Raw genomic sequence first — 19794 nt, forward strand, 5'->3', positions numbered from 1 at the left:
TGTCTTTATTGTTTTATTTTTTTCCTTTATATTAAACTTTATTCATAAAAAGAAAAAAAAAATAACACCCTATAAACAGTAATCTAGCAAGTCTCGAGAATCTGACTTTAAAAGACCCACGTTTTTAAACAAATTTTCTAAACCTTGTTTTCAAAAATATGTTTAGAGGTAAGGTGTTTGGTATTTCCTATTCTTGATCCCTCAACTTCCTATTTTTGTTGGTTATGTCGTTTAGTTGTACTTTGATTCGGGTTGACACTATCTATGAATTTTGATTTCTTGTGATCATATAACTTATGTCAATCACACATTTTGAGGCATTTTCCATCTTCTTATATGTCAACCACGGTTAGATTTGAGTTTTTTTATAAATCATTGGATTGTACTTTCTCTGCTGATTGTTTTCATAGCTCATTCGCAAAAATCGGACCGTTAACGAATCAGGAATTTTAGGTTTAAGTTTTACGAGGCATAGGACGGATGGGTATTACGGATTTGTTTTAGGCTTGGGCCCAAATAATTTTAAACCCTATGCGGTCACGTGCCACACACGTGACTCCCTTTTAAAAACCCCCACGCAATTTTCTTCTTTCTTCCTCGCCTCCATTCCTGGCCAAAGAAAAAACTTGAGCGCGCATGCCCCTTGGGCCAGACAAACTTGAGCGCGCCCGCTCCCTAACCTCCACATAACCCACCTTCAAATTTTGATCGAGTGATTCAAACACTATCCCCTACCTTACATTCACCACAAATTTCAAATCCAAAACTCAATGGCTCCTCAAACCCCAAAGATTCTTCCGGAACAAGTTTTTAATCAAATACAATTTTCACCCTTTTTCGGCACAAAAATGTGTATTAGGAAGTGGAATAGTTTGTGGTATTCAATGGATGATTTTTATCACACTGATTTGGTGTTTGATTTTTATAAGAAGAGGGAGATTGAGGGTAGTAGGATTTTTGTAAGGGTGAATGGTAGTCGGGGGGAATTGACTATAGCAATGTTGTCTGAGATTACTGGCATTGAGGAAAGAGACATCGTAGTCATAATGCAGGAATCTTAGTTTGGTGGGATTGGTTCTTTGATGACGGAGACTGTATTAGAAGGAATGTACAACCCTGGTTCACATTATGTTCGTCAGACGTCTCTATGAAAAAACCAGCTGGCTGTGGCTCAGTGGGTTGGTAGGAATGTTATTGCCACCACGAAGATAAGTGACATCAATTTAAGTTGTCTTCACATTCTCTAGACCCTTCTGGAAAAGACGTATGGGTTTTGCATTTTTGACTTTTTGTTAAATGAGATTAGAGCAGTTGGTAGATTAACCGCAACCTTCCCTACATTGATTATGAAGGTTATGTTATACTAGGGATATGTTCCGAAAACTGGTAAGGTTAAATTGAAGTTGCATGAAAATGCACGTATTTATCGGGAATGTATTCAGAGGGATTGAAATTTGCCTGAGGTTTTGGGTACTGAGATGGTATCGGATGAGGACGATGAGAAAGACACAACATGTTTTGATGTAGACGCTTTGGAAAGGGCTACTACGGATATAGCCCGTGTCTCATTACTTCATCGTGGCCTGCGAACTCTCCATAACGAGTATGAGACGATTCGTATAGGCTAACGTTCTCTGCGTGACCTCTGTGAGGTTATTCAAACTAGGCAAGGTACTATCATCCGTAGCCAAGCAAACTTCCAAGCTAACGTGGAGACTCTCGTCCAGAGTAATAATGAGCGTTGGGAAGCCATGGATGTTTTTATAGAGCAACAGCGCACGTTTTAAGTAGAAGTTCTACGACGCCTACCACCTCATGATGGTTCTTCTTTTGCTGACTCTTGGAAGCATGAGCGTCATCGACGCAGAACGGATGACTCTGGCCCTTCCTCATCTCGTGGCTAGCTTTTTAGTTGTATTGTTATTTTTAAGAATAGTTTCCTGTTTAGTATTAATTTTTATTCCCAGTTGTAGTTAAGTAGTTAATATTGAATTCTGTGTTTGATTATTTTTTTTTAAGTTTAAAGTTGGTTTAATTTTTGGCATATGCGATTTTTTTTTATGGATCCCACCCTTCTAACTTGTTTGGGGGTGGCATTATTTGTTTAGCAATGTCGTTATCATATCCATAATTTCCATTCGAAAACATTATTGCCCTGCTTGATAACTATCGTTTGTATGGGCATCATGCCGATAGAGTGTCACTAGAATTAGCTTGGTTTGTGCAACCTCAATGATTAGAAATTGGATGATTGCTATTTTTAATTCCAGACGAAAAGCTATCGTTTTGATTTTGGACTCTGCATCTCGTCTGTTTCTATGTTTTTAGATTTAGAAATTTTTCTTTTTCCATCATCTTGCCTAAACAATTTGGACAACTTGCGGAACTTAGATTAAGAAACTTGGGTTATATAAATATATGGTTGGTTCGCTCTAGACTTCACACCGCACCTCTCACTTTCACCTCTCCTTTCATACCACAGACAGCACTCGGAGCGCGCACGCCCTCTCTCTTACCTTATAACAGAGCGCGCCCGCACCCAAGGTACTGGATCACAGAATTTTCTTTTGTCAGAATTAAGCATGCCCGTCCCTTCCATAGGCCATTCTGAGTGCGCTCGCACCTTGACCTCAACACAACTCCAATTCTATTTTCTGGGGTTTTCTGCACTCACTTCAAGGAGTTCAGTAGTGTATTTGTTTGCTATGAAATCTCTTCAAATCATACTAGAGCAGTCCTTCAAAAAATTGCTCGAGAGTGACACTTATGGATACTGGTTCCGTGACAGGATTGTGCAGTCAGGATGGCAGACTCTACTGGTAAGTGCCGATGACTCTTATTCTCCTAAACTTACCACTTATTTCTATGATAATTGTAAGTTTGTTTATCGACCAGATGGGGAACAAGTGTTCTCTATCACCATTGATGATATAACAATGGATTTCAACAAGTTTTTGGTAACCTTTGCTGTTGGGATGCATATGCCTGCTCCCCGAAACTCATGGGGCTATATGTCTGATAATATATACCTATATAACTATGAGTATTTCCGTGAGACTTATGGGACGGGGATTTTTCATGTAGAGGACCAAGGGAATCTTAATGTAACCTTAGGTAGCATGTCCCTTAATGTAGGCACTATCATATTATTTATCATGTTGAATATCTTAGGGGAATGGCGATTTTCCTCTGCGAATAACGCCGTCGATGACGTCTTCCTTGCTTTAGCTGAGGGACGTATGCTATATGACATTCCCCAAACCTTAGTGTCCAGTTTAGCCCGAGCCCATAGTATGAAGCATAAGTACCCTCTTATGCCTGTCTTAGTTTGCCGCATCATGGTATGTTTCTTTCCTGATTTCGCATTTCGCTACACGGATTGGGTTGGGGTTGAAATTATGTGACCCACCAATTACATTATATGCTATTTTCGTGTTATGGCTTGGCCAGGGTGGAGGCTACAACCTCATTGGGTTGCCCCTTACACCCCATTAGATTGAGAAATGCTTACCAGGTTAGCACGGATTGATGATAAATGGCGTGAGGCCAGGCAAATTATCATGGCTTGGCAGGATGCAAAGGAACTTCACTTCTTTATAGAAAAGGAGGACAACATTTAAATGCTGGATATGAGGTAAGTTTTACTTTCAGTTAGTGTCTGTTTATGTCCCAAGCAATTTAATTTTTGTTATTCCCATAACGGGTGGAACTCATATAGAGTTGCGTCTGTTTTTCTTTATCTATATTAGTATGTTCTAAATTTGTTTTGCAGGTGTTCTAAAATTTTCACGCGTTTCCATGGTATTTTCTATCCTTCTTATTTCTATACTTTGAAGACAAAGTATGTTTTTGTTTGGGGGTGGCATAGAAACACGTGTAAATTAAGGCACCTATTAGGACATATATAGGTATAATATGCACTTTTCTTTCTAGTAAAAAAAATAATAAAATAATAAAATAATAAAAATTATTTATACTATACACTTAGGAATATTGGTATTGTTTCTTTTTCTATGATGATAATAGTCTAGAAGTTTCACATTAGTTCTTAAATTAGAATAGTTTTTAGAAATTTAGGTTAATATGTAGGTAATAGTCATTGCATATTTCCATAAATATATTGCATGAGCATCTATGTTTGTATTGGCAGTAAGTTTCTGAAATCTAGGCTGGAGTACTTATTCTACAAATCCTGTGAGAATATAGCCTAAAAGCCTTATATGAGTGAAATATTTGAGTAATGATACAAAGGAGAAGTAAATTCCAAATAGAAAAATCACACGTCCACTTGCTTGATCACTATACCATATCCTAAGCAAGAATTTAGGCCCTTTTTGGATCTATATAGCCAGAAATTCAAACCTATATGAAATTATTTTCCGCTAGCCCTTCTGAGCTTTTCTTTAGCCTTTTCATATACCACAATCATTTACCCTTTTATAGAAACAAAACAATATAAAAATCATCCTACCCATTTTTGAATGAGTCTGAGAATAGAGATGAAATGAAGAGAAGAAAAGAGAAAGACTTGTGGAAAACCAAGAATTGTTAGTTTCTTCAAATAAGAAAAGAAAAGAAAGTTTCCATCCAAAGAAAAGGAAAAATAAAAAAATAAAAAAATAAAATAAAATGAGTGAAAAGCCAAAAAGAAAAAGAAAAAAAAAATGGCTAAGGATGGAAACAAAGTGTAGAAGCAAAGTAAGAACCAGGTTTTCTCTACTTACATATTTTGAACATCCTATTATCTCAGACTTGTCCTTCTGAATATCCATTTCCTTCTTTTTTAAAACCATCAATTAATCCCCGAAACACCTAATAAGACCTCTAGCTTAATTAGGAATAGGTTAGTGTGATAATAAGTGGCAGATGTGTTTGATCGACTTCGGCTTCCTTGTACGTCATTGATTTTGTAAGTAAAAGTGTGCCCACTACACACTGGAGTGAGCAAAATTTAAGTGGAAAAATCAGAGTGTTTTTGTCTTGACATATTTGTGAGGACCTACTTAAGGACGCTATTCCAAAGTTTTAGAAACGAACCTGTTATTATATTTCATAGCATAGTTCATTATATATATGTTTATCCATAGATGATTGATTATTATGCACATATTAGCTTAGGTTTCGAATTTATTATTCTGTATTCATTGCTAGTGAGATGTATAGATATTTGAGAATAAATAAGGAAACAGTAATTTTATTTCTTAGTCGTTGTAGTATAGATCAAGTTTGTGAGTACCTTTTATGGAAAACTCTCACGAGGCTATAACTCGTCCACTAGGGAATTGCTAGTGGTTTAAGGCCTTATTGCATATGGTCAATATAGTCGCACTCGGGAAAACGAGATTAGTTAAAACTCCATTTTTGGTCACTTATTTTAATTTCTCATATTTGCTTAAGGACAAGCAAAATGTTGTTTGGGGGTGGTTTCATAAGAGCCCAAAACTGTAGTTTTAACCCCTTAATAATTTTACATTTAGACCAATTATGCTTATAATAAATAAGAGTTAGTATTGTTTGCGTATGTTTGTGTATTCCAGGTATTGGAGTTAAATATGTGAAGAAATAGGTCACTTTTGCAAGAGAAATGAGCAAAGGTTGGTTGCTAAGAAGTTCTATGGTTAAAGCCCAAGTTTCAAAGAGAAAAAGCCCTTTTAAAGCCCAGTCAAAGCTGAAAAGTCAAAGTCAACGCGAGCAGAAATAGAGCAGAAAAGTTAACAGAATTTCTGCAGGCTGTATCTTTAGACTAAGACCTCAGAATTGGGCCTACTATATGTCAAAACGATCGGCTCGGAAAGAGATTTCTAATGGTCTAGACCTTGATCCAATCAGAGGAGTAAATGTAAATGAAAAGGCTATTGCAGTAATTTCCAGCAGAGAAGCCCTTTTTGGACTTAAGTAATTAGGCTTTGGGCTTAATTTAATGGCCCAAAATATAGCTCCAAAGCCCTTGCACGAAATTGTAAACCTAGCCCTCTCCTATATAAAGAGGACTAAGGCAAAACTCGAACTCTAACCCTCATTAGTTTAATTTTAATTAGCTATCTTTCTTCTCTTAGTCTAAACCAAATTATTATTATTTTCTAACCTGGGCACCATTAATAAAAGCCAAGTTATTGTTATTGTTTCTATGATGTCTTATTCTTATTCTTTTAATTATGATAGTCTAATTAATCTTAGCTAAACCTCCATTAAAGGGGTTTGATTAAGCTTTGATGAAGACTTGATGTGTTAGTATAAAATAGTTGTAGTAAGATATTCCACTCTAGAAGGTAGTTAATTCACCATGAGAATGGGTTTCAATTGCCTCACATGCTAATTATTAATTGGTAGAGATGTCATGAATAATTAGGGATAAAAGACGTAACATTTATGTGAAAACATAAAGATTAGGGTTGCAACAAATCCGTACTAGCATATTAAGAATTAATCAAAGTGGAATCAAATCCCCATAATCTCTTCTTCTCATTCACATCTTCAATCTCGTTAAATTATCCTAGTATAATTTAGAATATCTTAATTAGTAAATTTCACCATATTAGTATAATTAAACCATTACTCTCATTGATATTGTAGAATTGTTTAAGTTAGAGAAATTTACGTCTAAGCAACTAGGAGTGGAACGAATTCTGGCTCCAGTTTTATTATAAGATAATCAAGAGTAGAAATTTGATAAATAGAGTCTAATCATGTTTTTACTTCTACCGAGATTAATTAGTTAAGTAGGAGTAAAAGCAAGTTTTTACAGTATCACACGTCATTTGTTGCTTCAAAGGTTGTGTTTGTTGGTTTAGGATTAGGAATAGCTTGACCTGGGAACACACCTTTCTGGGTTCTATCTTGGGCTAACAAGTTCTTAGATTGTTGCATGGATGCTAGGATTTGGGTTTGTTGTTGCATGACAGATAGCATTATTTCGGTGGGCTTATCTGTTTGGATACTAGTTGATGGCATAATGGGAACTAGGTCTCTTTGGTTGTTGATAGGTGGGTTTTGATAGTTCTGGTTAAGCTGGGATGGAACCAATGCTCTATTCTGATTGTTATAGGTTCCTTGTCCTTGTCCTTGTCTGAATGTATTTGTTGGTTTGTTGAAACCTAGTGGTGTTTGGTTTTGTGGAATATTGGTCCATGCAAAGTTTGGATGTTGTCTCCATGGTGCATTTGGTACATTGAAAGCACATACTTCTTCTGGCTAAAGTGATGATAGGTTTGTGATCAAAGGGCAAGTGGCATCTATATGATTTAAGCTTAGACAGAAATTGCATGGTAAGGTATTTACGTTCATGACAGGATGAGGGGTTTGGTCTTTTTGTTTGCTTGTGAGGGCATTTATCTTTCTTGTGATGGTTTCTATTAAAGTTTTGATTTTTGGATCTGATTTGACCTCAAAAATACCACTAGCCTTAGATGTACTGGGTTGGGTTGTTCTGGAATTGTTTATGTTGCCCCAATGGGTACTCTTTCCAGCTTGGTTTTCAAGAAAGGTTAAGGCTTCAGTTGCACCTCTATCCAAAAAATTACCATTACTCATGATGTCTAGGGTTACTTTGTGTTCTGGGAGAAGGCCTTTGAAGAAACATTGGACAAGAGTGAATTTTTCTAGTTTATGGTGAGGACATAAATGGAGTAGGTCGGAGAATCTATCCCATGCTTCGGAAAATGTCTCACTCAGACTCTGTCTGAAGAACTGTATCTTGTTTCTTATCTCTTCTGTTTTCTTCAGTGGAAAGTACTTCTTCATGAAGGAGAACACAACCTTTTCCCATGTATCAAAAGAGTTGGCCTTCTGAGAAAGAAGACTCTTACCAGCTAGAGTGAAAGGAAACACTCGTAGCTTAACCTGATCGTCGATGACACCCGGATGATGGAAAGTATTACATACTTCATGTATCCAGCGTAGATGCTCGTACAGTAACTCGTGTTCTAACTCGTGGAAGATAGGTAGAAGATTGAAGACATTCGGTGGAATGCGAAAATCGCTCATGAGCGGTGTGAGTCATATACAAGATGGAGGTCCATCTTGCAACAGTGTGTAGAAGTTGGAGAGAGGCTCTTCAGCTTGCACTACTTCGTCAGCCATCTTATGAGATGGAAGACTAGAAACAGGAGATTGTCTAGATCGACAAACTCTCCTACGTGAGTAAGTTTTATTCTTGCTAATACTAGAAGTGCCTGAATGCAGTCTCATAGACTTTTAGCAAGACCCCAAAACTATCCTAACATACGCAAACGGTGTATTGTATGCTCAAGAATTCGAAATTCGTTTTTGCAAGTATGGAGTTTTGAAAACTTTGCTTTTGGTCTATATTTTACTATGCCCTATTTAGAGAAACATTTGGGCGCAAGCTAGACTAGGATGGCTCTACTATACGCCTTAGAAGAGTAGGCAGTCACTTCACCAAGTGGTGTGCTACCAAGAATCTCACTCATGATAAATCTGGGGGAGGGGAGTGAGGAAGGTAGTTGGTCTATTAGAATCTGGTAACTGATTACTCTAAATCCTCGTGGCTATATGTTTGTCCTTTTCTAGAGGAGCGCGACTACTTTGGGCTCTAGTTGATTGATTTTAATTCATTTTTTTGGTCTAAGGCTTTCAAGAATCAATCAACGTCCAATTTACCTACATTGGGTAATGACTTACCAATGGTTATTATGTGGCTCGGGTTCAGCCTTATGCATGAATATAAATTGTAGTGCGGAAAGTAAATTTCAAACAATCACATAAGCATGCTTGAACACACAAGTATCCTCTTACTTGGGCTTCAAGGAGGTTTAGTATTTACCTCTCAAGCTGTGCTTACACGCTACTTGAGGAGAAGGCGACATCGGTTAGCGCATGATCTAAGAATCAGGCCCAACCGTTTGAGCTTTACCCTGTTTTAAGTTAAAATATAGGCCCACTTAAAAAGCCAACAAGTTTGGTTTTTGACAATTTATACAACTTTGCCTTCAAGGGCCCAAATTTAAAACTAAACTAATATTATACTAATCTAATATATTAACTAGTTTTAGATTGATAATCTAGATTAACTAGAGTCAAATGGACTTAGAGTGTTGATTCAAAGTGTGTGAACTATGATCCACAACTTGCCTCACACACTTGAACTTCCCAATGCAATTAAAACCCTAATCCCTTGGTAATTATATAACTTAAATCAAGTTTAACTCATGTTCATCCTAAAGAATCAATCAAAAACCAATTTTTCCTAATTTTTTTCGTTTTTCTTTTTATCTCTAACTATTACAATCAAGTTCAACTATTTTATCCTACTCTATTACAAAATATGGGCACGAAGTGCCACTATTCATCAAAAATCAACTAAGCTACCAAAAAACTGGAACCACGTGTCTGGAAGTGAACTCGCGATCGCCCCCCACCTAGCTCGTGGTCGCCCACTAGCACCGGTGAAATTGGGTCGTCTTTTGGCTGTGTCTTCAGCTCCTCTCCAGGTTGTTGGTTTCGCACCCTGATTTGCAAGAAAGTAGATCAGTACTAAAAAACAATAAAATAAAATGACGAAAAATTGAAAAAATATAAATGGATAGAGGAGAATGATGCTCCCTTCTTAGATTCTCAACCAATCACTCTCACTCCTTCGATCCCTGGCAGCAGCGCCATTTGAAGCTTTAGATAGTGGTGGTAACTTCAAAAGAGTTTGTTTTTAGAAGTGAGGTTCATCCTAAATTGTTTAGAGTTTGATTGTGGGAGTTGTGAAGAAGAAAGGTAGACTCTTGTATGGATTAGATTGGTTTTATGCTAATGAAAACATTGAAAGCTTTAGTTCTTGGTATTGAAATGACTTGGAAACATTGAAAGAAAGATTGATTGAAACTTGAAATAAGAACAACAAGATAAGATTGAAGATTGAAATAAAAACAAGTAAATAACAAGTTTGATTGAAAGGAAATAAAACAAACAATAAAGTAAAAACTTGAATTGAAAAACTAGACAAGAAATTAAACAAACCAAATGGTTTGGATCGTAAGACAATGGATGGTTTCTCTTTCCCTAGCTTTTAGCTTATATACCCTTACTTTTGCCTTTTACAGATTTGTCCTTCTCCATTACAAATTAGACACCTCACACTTTACTTTTGCTTTTGGTTTCTTCTTGACCAAGGTAGGTTTTGGGGAGAATGCCATATTTTGAGATAAGGGCCTCTATCTATGGTCTTCTGAGTTGAGGGCTTTGACCGTTGACTTTAAAATTTTCAACACTTTCCATAGCAGCTTCTGGTCTTCATAATAAATGTGATTAAGACTCATTTTGGTGCTAAGACGTAGCTTTTATGATAAGTGGTCTAAAATACTCCTTAACCTGAAAAAGGCAATAAAAGTTGTTAGTTGTCTTTTCATTAAGCGTAAGACGGGCTGTAATGCAACAATATAAAGGTAATAAAACACACATTTTGGAGCTGATCAGGGACAAAGCATGATTCTGTTTGGGGGTGGTATAGAAACACGCTGTATATGTTTAAGCACATATTAGGTTGTATATTACGTATTATTTGTCATATAAAAAGTAGAAAAGCATAAAAAAAACATTAAAATAGTTTATATTATGCACTTAGGATAATGGTATTATTTCTTTTTCCATGATGATATTAGTCTAGAAAACTCAAGTAGCAATAGAATTAAGTTTAGTTCTTAGAAACTTAGGTTAATATGTAGGTAATAGTCATTGCATCTTTTCATTAACATCTTGCATAAGCAAGTATGAGTGTACTTGGCCGTATTTTTATGAGACCTAGGTTAGACTACTTAATTTTATATATCCTTTGAGAATCTAGCCTAAAAGCCTCATATGAGTGAGTATCTAAGTGATGATAGAAAGGAGAAGTATAATCTGATTAGAGAAATCACATATCCACTTGCTTGATCACCATACCATATCCTAAGCGAGAATTTAAGCCCTTTCTGGATCTATATAGCTAAAAATTCATACCTATAAGTAATTATTTGCTAGTCGCCCCACTGAGCTTTTCATTTAGACTTTTCACAACCACAAATCCTTTACCCATCTTTAAAACCAATAAAAATAAAAATAAGCCTACCCATCTTGAATGAGTCAGAGAAATAGGATGAAGTAAGGAAAATAAAGAGAAAAACTTGTGGAAAACCAAAATTAGTTAGTTACTTTATAAAAGAAAAAGAAAATAAGTTTTCATCCAAAGAAAAGAAAATAAAAATAAAAGGGCTAAGGATGGAAACTAAGTGTAGAAGCAATGTAAGAACAAGGTTTTCTCTAGTTACCTGTAATTGAAGACTCTATTATCTCAGACTTGTTTATTTGAATATCCATTCCATTTCTTCTTAAACCATCACCTCAGCCCCATATCACCTAATAAAGACCTCTAGCTCAATTAGGATTAATTTGGTGTGATAGTAAGTGGTAGATGTGATTGATCGACCTCGGCTGTTTTGGAAGTCATTGAGATTATGAGAAAATGTGTGCCCACTGCACACTGGACTGAGTGAAACTTGAGTGGAAAAATTAGAGTATTTTTGTCTTGACAAATTGTGATGACCTACTTAAGGACACTATTCCAAATGTTTCTGAAATGGACCTGTCATTGCATTTCATAACATAGTTCATTGCATGCATGTTTATCTTTACATGATTTGGTTATTATGTGTGTATTAGCTTAGCTTTCAAAATAAATGTTCTTATTATATTGTTATAGAGATGTATAGATATCTGAGATTAATTAGGAAATATTATTTTTATCTCTCAGTCGTTGTAGTATAAATGAAGTTTATGAGTATCTTCTCTGGAAAACTCTCACGAGGCTATAACTCGTCTACTAGGGAATTCCTAGTGATTTAAGGCCTTATTGCATATGGTCAATGCAATCGCACTCTGCGAAACGAGATTAGTTAGAACCACATTTTTGGCCAACTATCTATTTTTATTTCTCATATTTGCTTGAGGACAAGCAAAATGCTATTTGGGTGGTGTGATAAGCACCCAAAAGTGTAGTTTAAACCCTTTAATAATATTCTATTTATGCCAATTATGTTTATAATAAATAAGAGTTAGCACTGTTTACGTGTTTTTATGCATTTCAGGACTTGAAGTTAATTAGGTGACTAAAGACACCATTTTTGCATGGAAAACACATTAAGATGATTGCTTAGGAAGTTCTATGTTTAAAGCCCAAGAATTATGAAGAAAAGCCTTTTTTCAAGCCTAGTCAAAGCTGGGAAGTCAAAGTCAATTCGGATAGAAAAAGGACGAAAAGCCATCAGAACTTCAACGGCGTATCTTTGGACTCGAGCCTCGGAATTGGGCCTACTTTGTGTCAAAATGACCGGCTCGGAATAAGCTTTCCAATGGACCCAGCCTTGACCCAATGAGAGTTATTAAAGTGGATGAAAAAGGCACTAAAGTAATTTCTAGCAGTTGTGGCCTCTTTAGACTTAACTTAATAAACTTTGGGCTCATAGTAGAGGCCCAAAGTCCTTATTTTTGGCCAATGCATGAAAATGCAACCCTAACCCTCTCTTATATAAAGAGGGTTAAGGTTAAACTCTCACATGCTTAACATCCTTAACCTTTTAGTAGTTTAGTTTTAATTAGGTTTTCTTTCTTTAGTTTAGAATTAGGGTTAGTATTGTAGCCTCCATTAAACCTTAGCAATAAAGCTTATTCAATTCAATTCAATTCAAGTTCTTTTACATTATGTCTGCTATTTATTGTGTAGTTAATATGAATCTGATGACACAAAGCTAGACCTCCATTAGAGGGGGTTTATAAAGTCACTTGAGGATGATTAGTAATTAGTTTTATTATCGTTTTGCATAAGAACTTCAAGTTCTTTGTTATGAGTGTCTAGAGATAGAGCTTATAATGGAGAACTAGAGATTAGAAACCCAATCAAAAAGATTTGTGGGGGTGTTAAACTCTCTTGCTAGTCAAACAATGACTATAGATTTGTAGGTTGTTTACTAGGGATCAAGAAAGGCGATTTGATGACTAAACTAATAGCCAATCGAATCGTGTGGTGGATTAACCCCTCTCTAATCTCTTCTCATATCATCAAATCACTGTTTTCTACTCTTAAATTCACTATTTTGATATCTTAATACTCTCATTAGTAAAGTAGTTTAGCAATCTAAATATGCATTCAAGTAACTAATGTACAACTAGAGTGGATCGAACACGACTGCTCGTCTATATCTCATGATTTAGAGAGTATTCAATTTACCGTTTTTCCTTCTTTATCTACTGTTCAAGCATCATAAATCTACTGTCCACACATGAATTAAATTGTTTCTCTTCTTATCAGTGCCCCTGACTTTTTCGACGTTGTACCCTTACATCTGAATTTGTGTAAAATGCCGAACATTGTAACTGATGAGAAATAAATTAACACCAAAATTAAACATAATTTATAATATGAAACTAAATAAATTTTATGCATTACGACAAATAAAATTAAGTACGAGTGATGATATGGCACAAAACTAGATGATATGGCATTACGATCAAATTAGTGCAAACTCAAATTATCTAGGTAGCTCTTAGCACATACAGACCAAATTAGCATGATAAAAATCAAGGCAACTCTTAGCACAGATTCAAATTATCTTCTGCCAGCTCTGTTTTCGATTAATATTGCTCTTTTTATATGTAAATCACTGGAGTTTGGATGATTCTTTATTTGTTTGTTGGTTATAATCTATAAATATTTTGAATGAAAGTAGAATTGCATGTAGAGAGCACCAAAAAAAATATAAATTGCATGCATTCTGCAATTTCTTCTATCAATGTGCCTAGTGACATTTGTAGAAAGTAGGTTTGGGTTTTGTTGTTCATCTTAGATCATTTGTTTGGAGGAATGGTTTTGATGGTTGGAAAACTTCTATCTAAACTTTTCTAATCTTTCTTTAACTTGTTCTTGATGTTTAAATAGTGGAAACACTAGTTCTTTATCTTGAATGGTTTGAAATGTAAATAAACTATTGATTTGATAGAGAAAACATATATGGAAATGGTTTCTATGGATAGCTTGCTCACAAAGTTATACTCATTTGAACATGTCAAATGAGTATGACTAGTGTTTTTGAGGTTGAATCAAGATTAGAAAAAGTAATGAAAACATTGTATTGAAGACAAGATTGGAAACTTTGTATTGAAGATAATAAAAACTTGAGTTATCAACAAAAGCTTAAAGAACATGAGAATGAAAAAACAAGTAAATAACAAATTAAACTAGTAAATTAAAACAGATTACTCTACTCCTAATGGCCAAAGATTAATTCTAGGGTAAGGTTCTCTCTCTCCCCACTTTGGTTTATATAGGACACCAATTACATATTTGCCCCTTCTTCTAGAAACACCTTGAGGATAAGATTAAGCTTTGTGGGCTTTTCACTTTAGCCCATATATTTGAGTTCTTGATTTGGCTTTAAGTCCTTGAGTCCATAGCTTTTACCTTTGAGTCCTTGAGTCTTCAGCTTTTAGCTTTGTGTCCTCAAGAGTTGACTTTGACTTTTTGGCACTTTTTCTCCTAAACTGGAATCTTCCCAAGCAGCGTCAATAGGAATCCTTTTCGCGCTAAAATGCATGTTTTAGGAATATACGTCCTAAATGGCATGTATCCTGCAAAAGGTAGGAAAAGCTATAAGTTGTTTGTTCATTAAGCATAATAAAGGCATAATTGAGGCATTGTAAAGATAATAAAATGTACATTTGGGGACTGATCAACTACCCCCAAATAGCATTTTGCTTGTCCTCAAGCAATGATGAGAGAGAGAAAACTAAGATCACAAATATGTGATTTATTATACTAGTCTCGTTTCGCGAAGTGCGATTGCATTGACCATATGCAACAAGACCTTAAACCACTAGGAATTCCCTAGTGGATGAGCTTAAGCCTCGTGAAAGTTTTCCATAGAAGGTACTCACAAACTTCCTCTATCTAGTACAAAAGGTCTTATTTCCTTGTTATTCTCATAAGGCTATACGTCTCATTAGCGAGGGAATAAAGTAAAGCTCCTTTGAACTCAGAATAACATATGCATAGTAATTTAATCATCTAAAGATAAACATGCAAAACATGAGCGGTGAAATGCAAAAGCATAGTCGTTTTCAAAACTTTTGGAGAGCATCCTTAAGGTGGGTTCTCACAGGGGTGTGTTGCAATCACAACTCTCTAATAGATTCAGTCAAGTTTCATTTTCTCAAGTGCAGAGGGCACTTATATTCCTCACATACACGAATGACGACGTCCAAAGAAACCAAGGTCGATTGATCACAATATCCACTTACTATTACACCATCCTATTCCTAGTTGATCTAGAGGTCTTTTATTAGGAATTACGAGGCTAAGATAGTGGTTTAGAAATAAAAATGAAGGGAAAACAAACTCTAATAAGTTGAAAAATCGGGTCTTAAGGATATTTGTAACAAGAAAAGAACCTTGTTTTGTTCTTTTGCTTTCGAATTTGTGATTCATTCTTTAGCCCTTTGGCTTTGTGACTCCATATGATTTTGAATTTTGTGAGTTCTAACTTTGCTTTTGTTTCTTTTGAATTCGACTCCTTTTGATTTTGAACTTTTGAGAGATTTCGATTTTTGAATCGTTTCTTTTCTTTTCTTTTCGAAGCAACTAACTGTTCTATTTTTGTACAAGCTAGGTCTTCTCTTCTCTTTTTATTATTCATCCAATTCTCAACTCGTCAACTGGGTACGCTTTTTATTATGTGTAGTAACGGTTCAGGAATTGATGGCGAAGAAATAAAAAGGCTTTTAGAAATTGGTGAAGGCTCAAAGGGGGTAACTAGAGGAAAAACTATCTTTTTGGGTTTTTAACGTTTATTTGGCTATATCAATCCAAAAATGGCCTAAATTCACTTTTAGGATATGGCGTGGTGATCAAGCAAGTAGACGTGTTATCTTTCTATCCGGACATCTTTTGTGTCATCACTCAATAATCATTCAGATGAGGTTTTTGGCTAAATTCTCATAGGATATGGAACTTAATTATTATAACCTTCGTCTCGGAAACTTACTGCTATATACAATCAATGATGCTGATGCATGCCATTCATGAAAAGATGTGGAAACTATTGTATGTATATTAATCTGAGTTCGTAGAACGAATCTTTACTCTATTGCTATAATAAGACTTTTAAACCATTTGTTCATCATAGAAAAAGAAAAACAAGACTTTTAGTACTAAACGGAAAAATATTTTTGGTCTTTTATAAAAAAAAATAATACTAAACAGAAAGAAAGAAATATAGAAATATACTAATATAAAAATTGCTACATAATAACTGCCTAGTTTTTGCAGAATGTTGTTATACCACCCCCCAAACAAAAATATGTTTTGTCCTCAAAGTATGAAGAAAAGAAAAGAGATTACCATAGGAACATGAGCAAAAATGGTAGTAACATGTACTTTGTTCTTCATGATGAGAATATACCACCCCCAAACAAGTTTGGAGCGTGGTTTGATATATATAGAACAAGATGTACATTGGTTAACTAAAAGGTAAAAACATAATTATTCTAACATGAAATTTTGGGGGTTTTTTTTTTTCTTTTTAATTTATTTATAAAAACATGCATAATATAGAAAATAAGAAAATTTAGGCATGATGTATTTGTATGTCCTTCTGCTCATATACCACAAATCCTTATACATTCCACAAAACGCAGGCATACATAACAGATAATACTAATAAAAACTAGAACTTCAGAAAGTAAAGACATGTATACACTAATACAAAAACAAATTATATCTATCTATGCGGACACTAGGGAGCTGCCTAGTCAGAATCTGCACGGGGTAACTAATGACGTTGAGACGAACTCGAGCTACTCATGTCTCTTCCCTCTCGTCGAGCTCTCTCAGGCATAGGAGTCTGTAGAACTATCTCATCTCTCAACTCCTGAAGCATCTGGAGAGTGTTGACCTGAACGTCGCGCTACTCTTGTTGCATTGTACGACTCAACTACTGATGTAGTTGACGCTGACTCTCATGCATGAATCTCAAAGCATCTATGGGTCGCGTGAACTAAGACAGAGCTCATGGAGCAAAAAAAGTCTACTGGAGGTGGAGGTGGAGGTGGAGCGGCGTCGTCATCGAGACCGTGCTCGATCTCTTCTACAGCCTCTAGGGACTAGTTGTGCTGAACGCAGTGAAGGTATATAGGAGTGAATATGGCAAACTTCAGTACCACAAAGTCACTCAGAATTGCTGCTCCCCAACTAAGCATGAACTTAGTTACAAAGGTAGGAAGGGGGGCAGTACTCCATCTAGACTTAGAAAGCTGGTCGCACAAGATAAAACAAATACAGAACCAGTTATTTCGAGTCTGTAAGACCTAAAGAATGTGAAGGATCGACTTACCTATATCCAAAGGTTTCATCATCCCCACTAGGTTGTGCGCAATCTAAGTTGCCACTGCCAGCTGGTTCTTCCTTAAGGAAGTCTACCTAGCGCATGTGAAACTAGTGATGTACTCACCTTCTAACACAGTCGCATTTATCAAATCGAACACTGTGCCAAAGAACTGCTGACTCTCGGGACCTTGTGTCACGCTTTGATACCCAAAACTGACCTAACTAACTGCCTAGTCAACTCATGCGAGCCTCCCCAAAACGAAACGGTAACCAACCCCTCGTTATCGCGAGCTAAGCCGCGATATAAAGCTTGAACAAAATAAGGGGAGTAATGAGCAAAGGGTTCTAGCAAGAGTGGCTTCCAACCTCTTCTAATGATATGTCCCTTGAAGAAAACATCAAAAACCCTAAATCAAATAGATTTGAAAAATCTATTCCGGGTATAATCTTTCGATTGGCAGCCATGGGTGGATGTTTTTGTTAAATTAAAAGTGGATATGAGGTGGGGTGAAAGTTTGCTAGAATCTGGAGGAAGGGTTTTGCATTTGGTGAAGAAAGAGGTGCGGCGTGGGTTGATGAGGCGCGGGCACAGGTCGAGTTGATTTTTGTGAGTTGGGGTTTTGTGTGAAAGAGAACATGAGTCGGGCGGTCGTGTGGTTGGATTTTAAACCCGCGTACAACCGTTGGTTGTTAGGTTTTTAGGGTTTGAAATTTTTGGCCCAAGCCCATGTGAAATTCGGAAATACCGAAAAGTTCATGTTCCTTCTCATAGCGTGTAAAATGCAAATCCCTGCTTCGTTACCAGTCCGATTTGGACAAACGAATGGTCTAAATGATTAGCACAAAAAATCCTATCCAACGATATATCACATACTTTGATCCAAGGGTGTATGACATACAAGATGATAGATGAACCCCTTAAAGCATGAAGATGACATAAGTTATATACACGAATGGGCTCTAAAAAAATAGAGTGTGCCAACTTGAAAGCAAGGTACGCGAATAGCGGAATGAATCAAAAAGAGTGTTACGAGAGCAAAGGGAACAGAGGGTGGAAAGAATATACAAATGTGAAATTAAAGATTAATTAATTTTTTTTGGATTAAATTTTTGAAAAACTGTAAAAATGTGGGTTGTTTTTAGTTAGATTCCCAAGACTCGAGTCAATATCAACCAGATGGTTTGATTACTCTGTGAAAATGGGTTTGTGTTTTGGTGTAAGACACATATATGTAGACTGTAAATACTGAACCCTCGCTTATCGGCTAAAGTCCAGGGCAGCCTAGTGTTTGACATCTCAAACACCAGTTCTCCCTGATTGCACGTCGTATGTGTGCGTAGGAACTTTTTCCTACACCAGGGGTGATGGTGTGAATTCTCTTCCAGATATCAAGTTGAATATCAATCGGAAGAGAAGCAAAAACTTCAAAATCAGAGGGTACACGTCTCTATTGAGCATTTCTTGGTGGAGACGAACTGTTTTTAGACATTTTGAAAGGTTTGTAGAAACGGGAGAGAAAAGAAGTTTTTGAATTTTTGCAATTTTGGCAGCTGAAAAGTTTGTAGGGTTTTTAGAGAGGAAAACAAATTTGAAATTTTTGTACAAAATGAGTCTTTTAATGTCAGATTTTCGAGACAATAATAGAGAAATGCATCAGATATAATTAAACAGATCATGGTTTCACTTTGGGTTACACCATTTGTTTAATTCTAGATTTCGACGCCTCGTCGAGTTTTTCTAGTTTATGGTGAGGACATGAATGGAGCAGGTCAGAAAATCTATCACATGCTTCGGAGAATGTCTCACTCGGATTCTGTCTGAATAACTGTATCTTGCTTACTATCTCCTCTATTTTCTTTGGTGGAAAGTACTTCTTCATGAAGGAGAACACTATCTTTTCCCATGTATCGAAATAATCGGGCTTCTGATATAGAAGCCATGCGTGGCTTTTGGCAGCTAGAGTGAAGGGAAAAGCTAGAGTGAAGGGAAACACTTTTAGTTTAACCTGAACATCAGAAACGCCCAGATAATTGAAAGTACTGCATACCCCATGTATATGGCGTAGGTGTTCATACGGTAACTCGTGTTCGAAACCATGAAAGACGGGTAAGAGATTGAACACGTTTGGTGGGATGTAAAAATTGTTAGTGAGTTTTATGAGTCGTATACAAGATGGAGGGCCATCTTGTGACGGTGTGTAGAAACTAAAGAGAGGCTCTTCAGCTTGAACTACCTCATCTGCCATCTTAGCAGTTGGGGGATCGACATGCTCTCCTACGTGGGTAAGTTTTGTATAGCTAAGCTTTGTATGGCCTGAGCGTAGTCTCATGCACGATTGCGAGACTATATAGAAACTACTTATATGTGCACACAAATGTATTGGATGCTCAAACAACAAAATTCATTTGTAGCTTTGAACTTTTTGAAAAGTTTGCAT

This window comes from Coptis chinensis, chromosome 1, assembly GCF_015680905.1.
Source record: "Coptis chinensis isolate HL-2020 chromosome 1, ASM1568090v1, whole genome shotgun sequence".
Classification (NCBI taxonomy): domain Eukaryota; kingdom Viridiplantae; phylum Streptophyta; class Magnoliopsida; order Ranunculales; family Ranunculaceae; genus Coptis; species Coptis chinensis.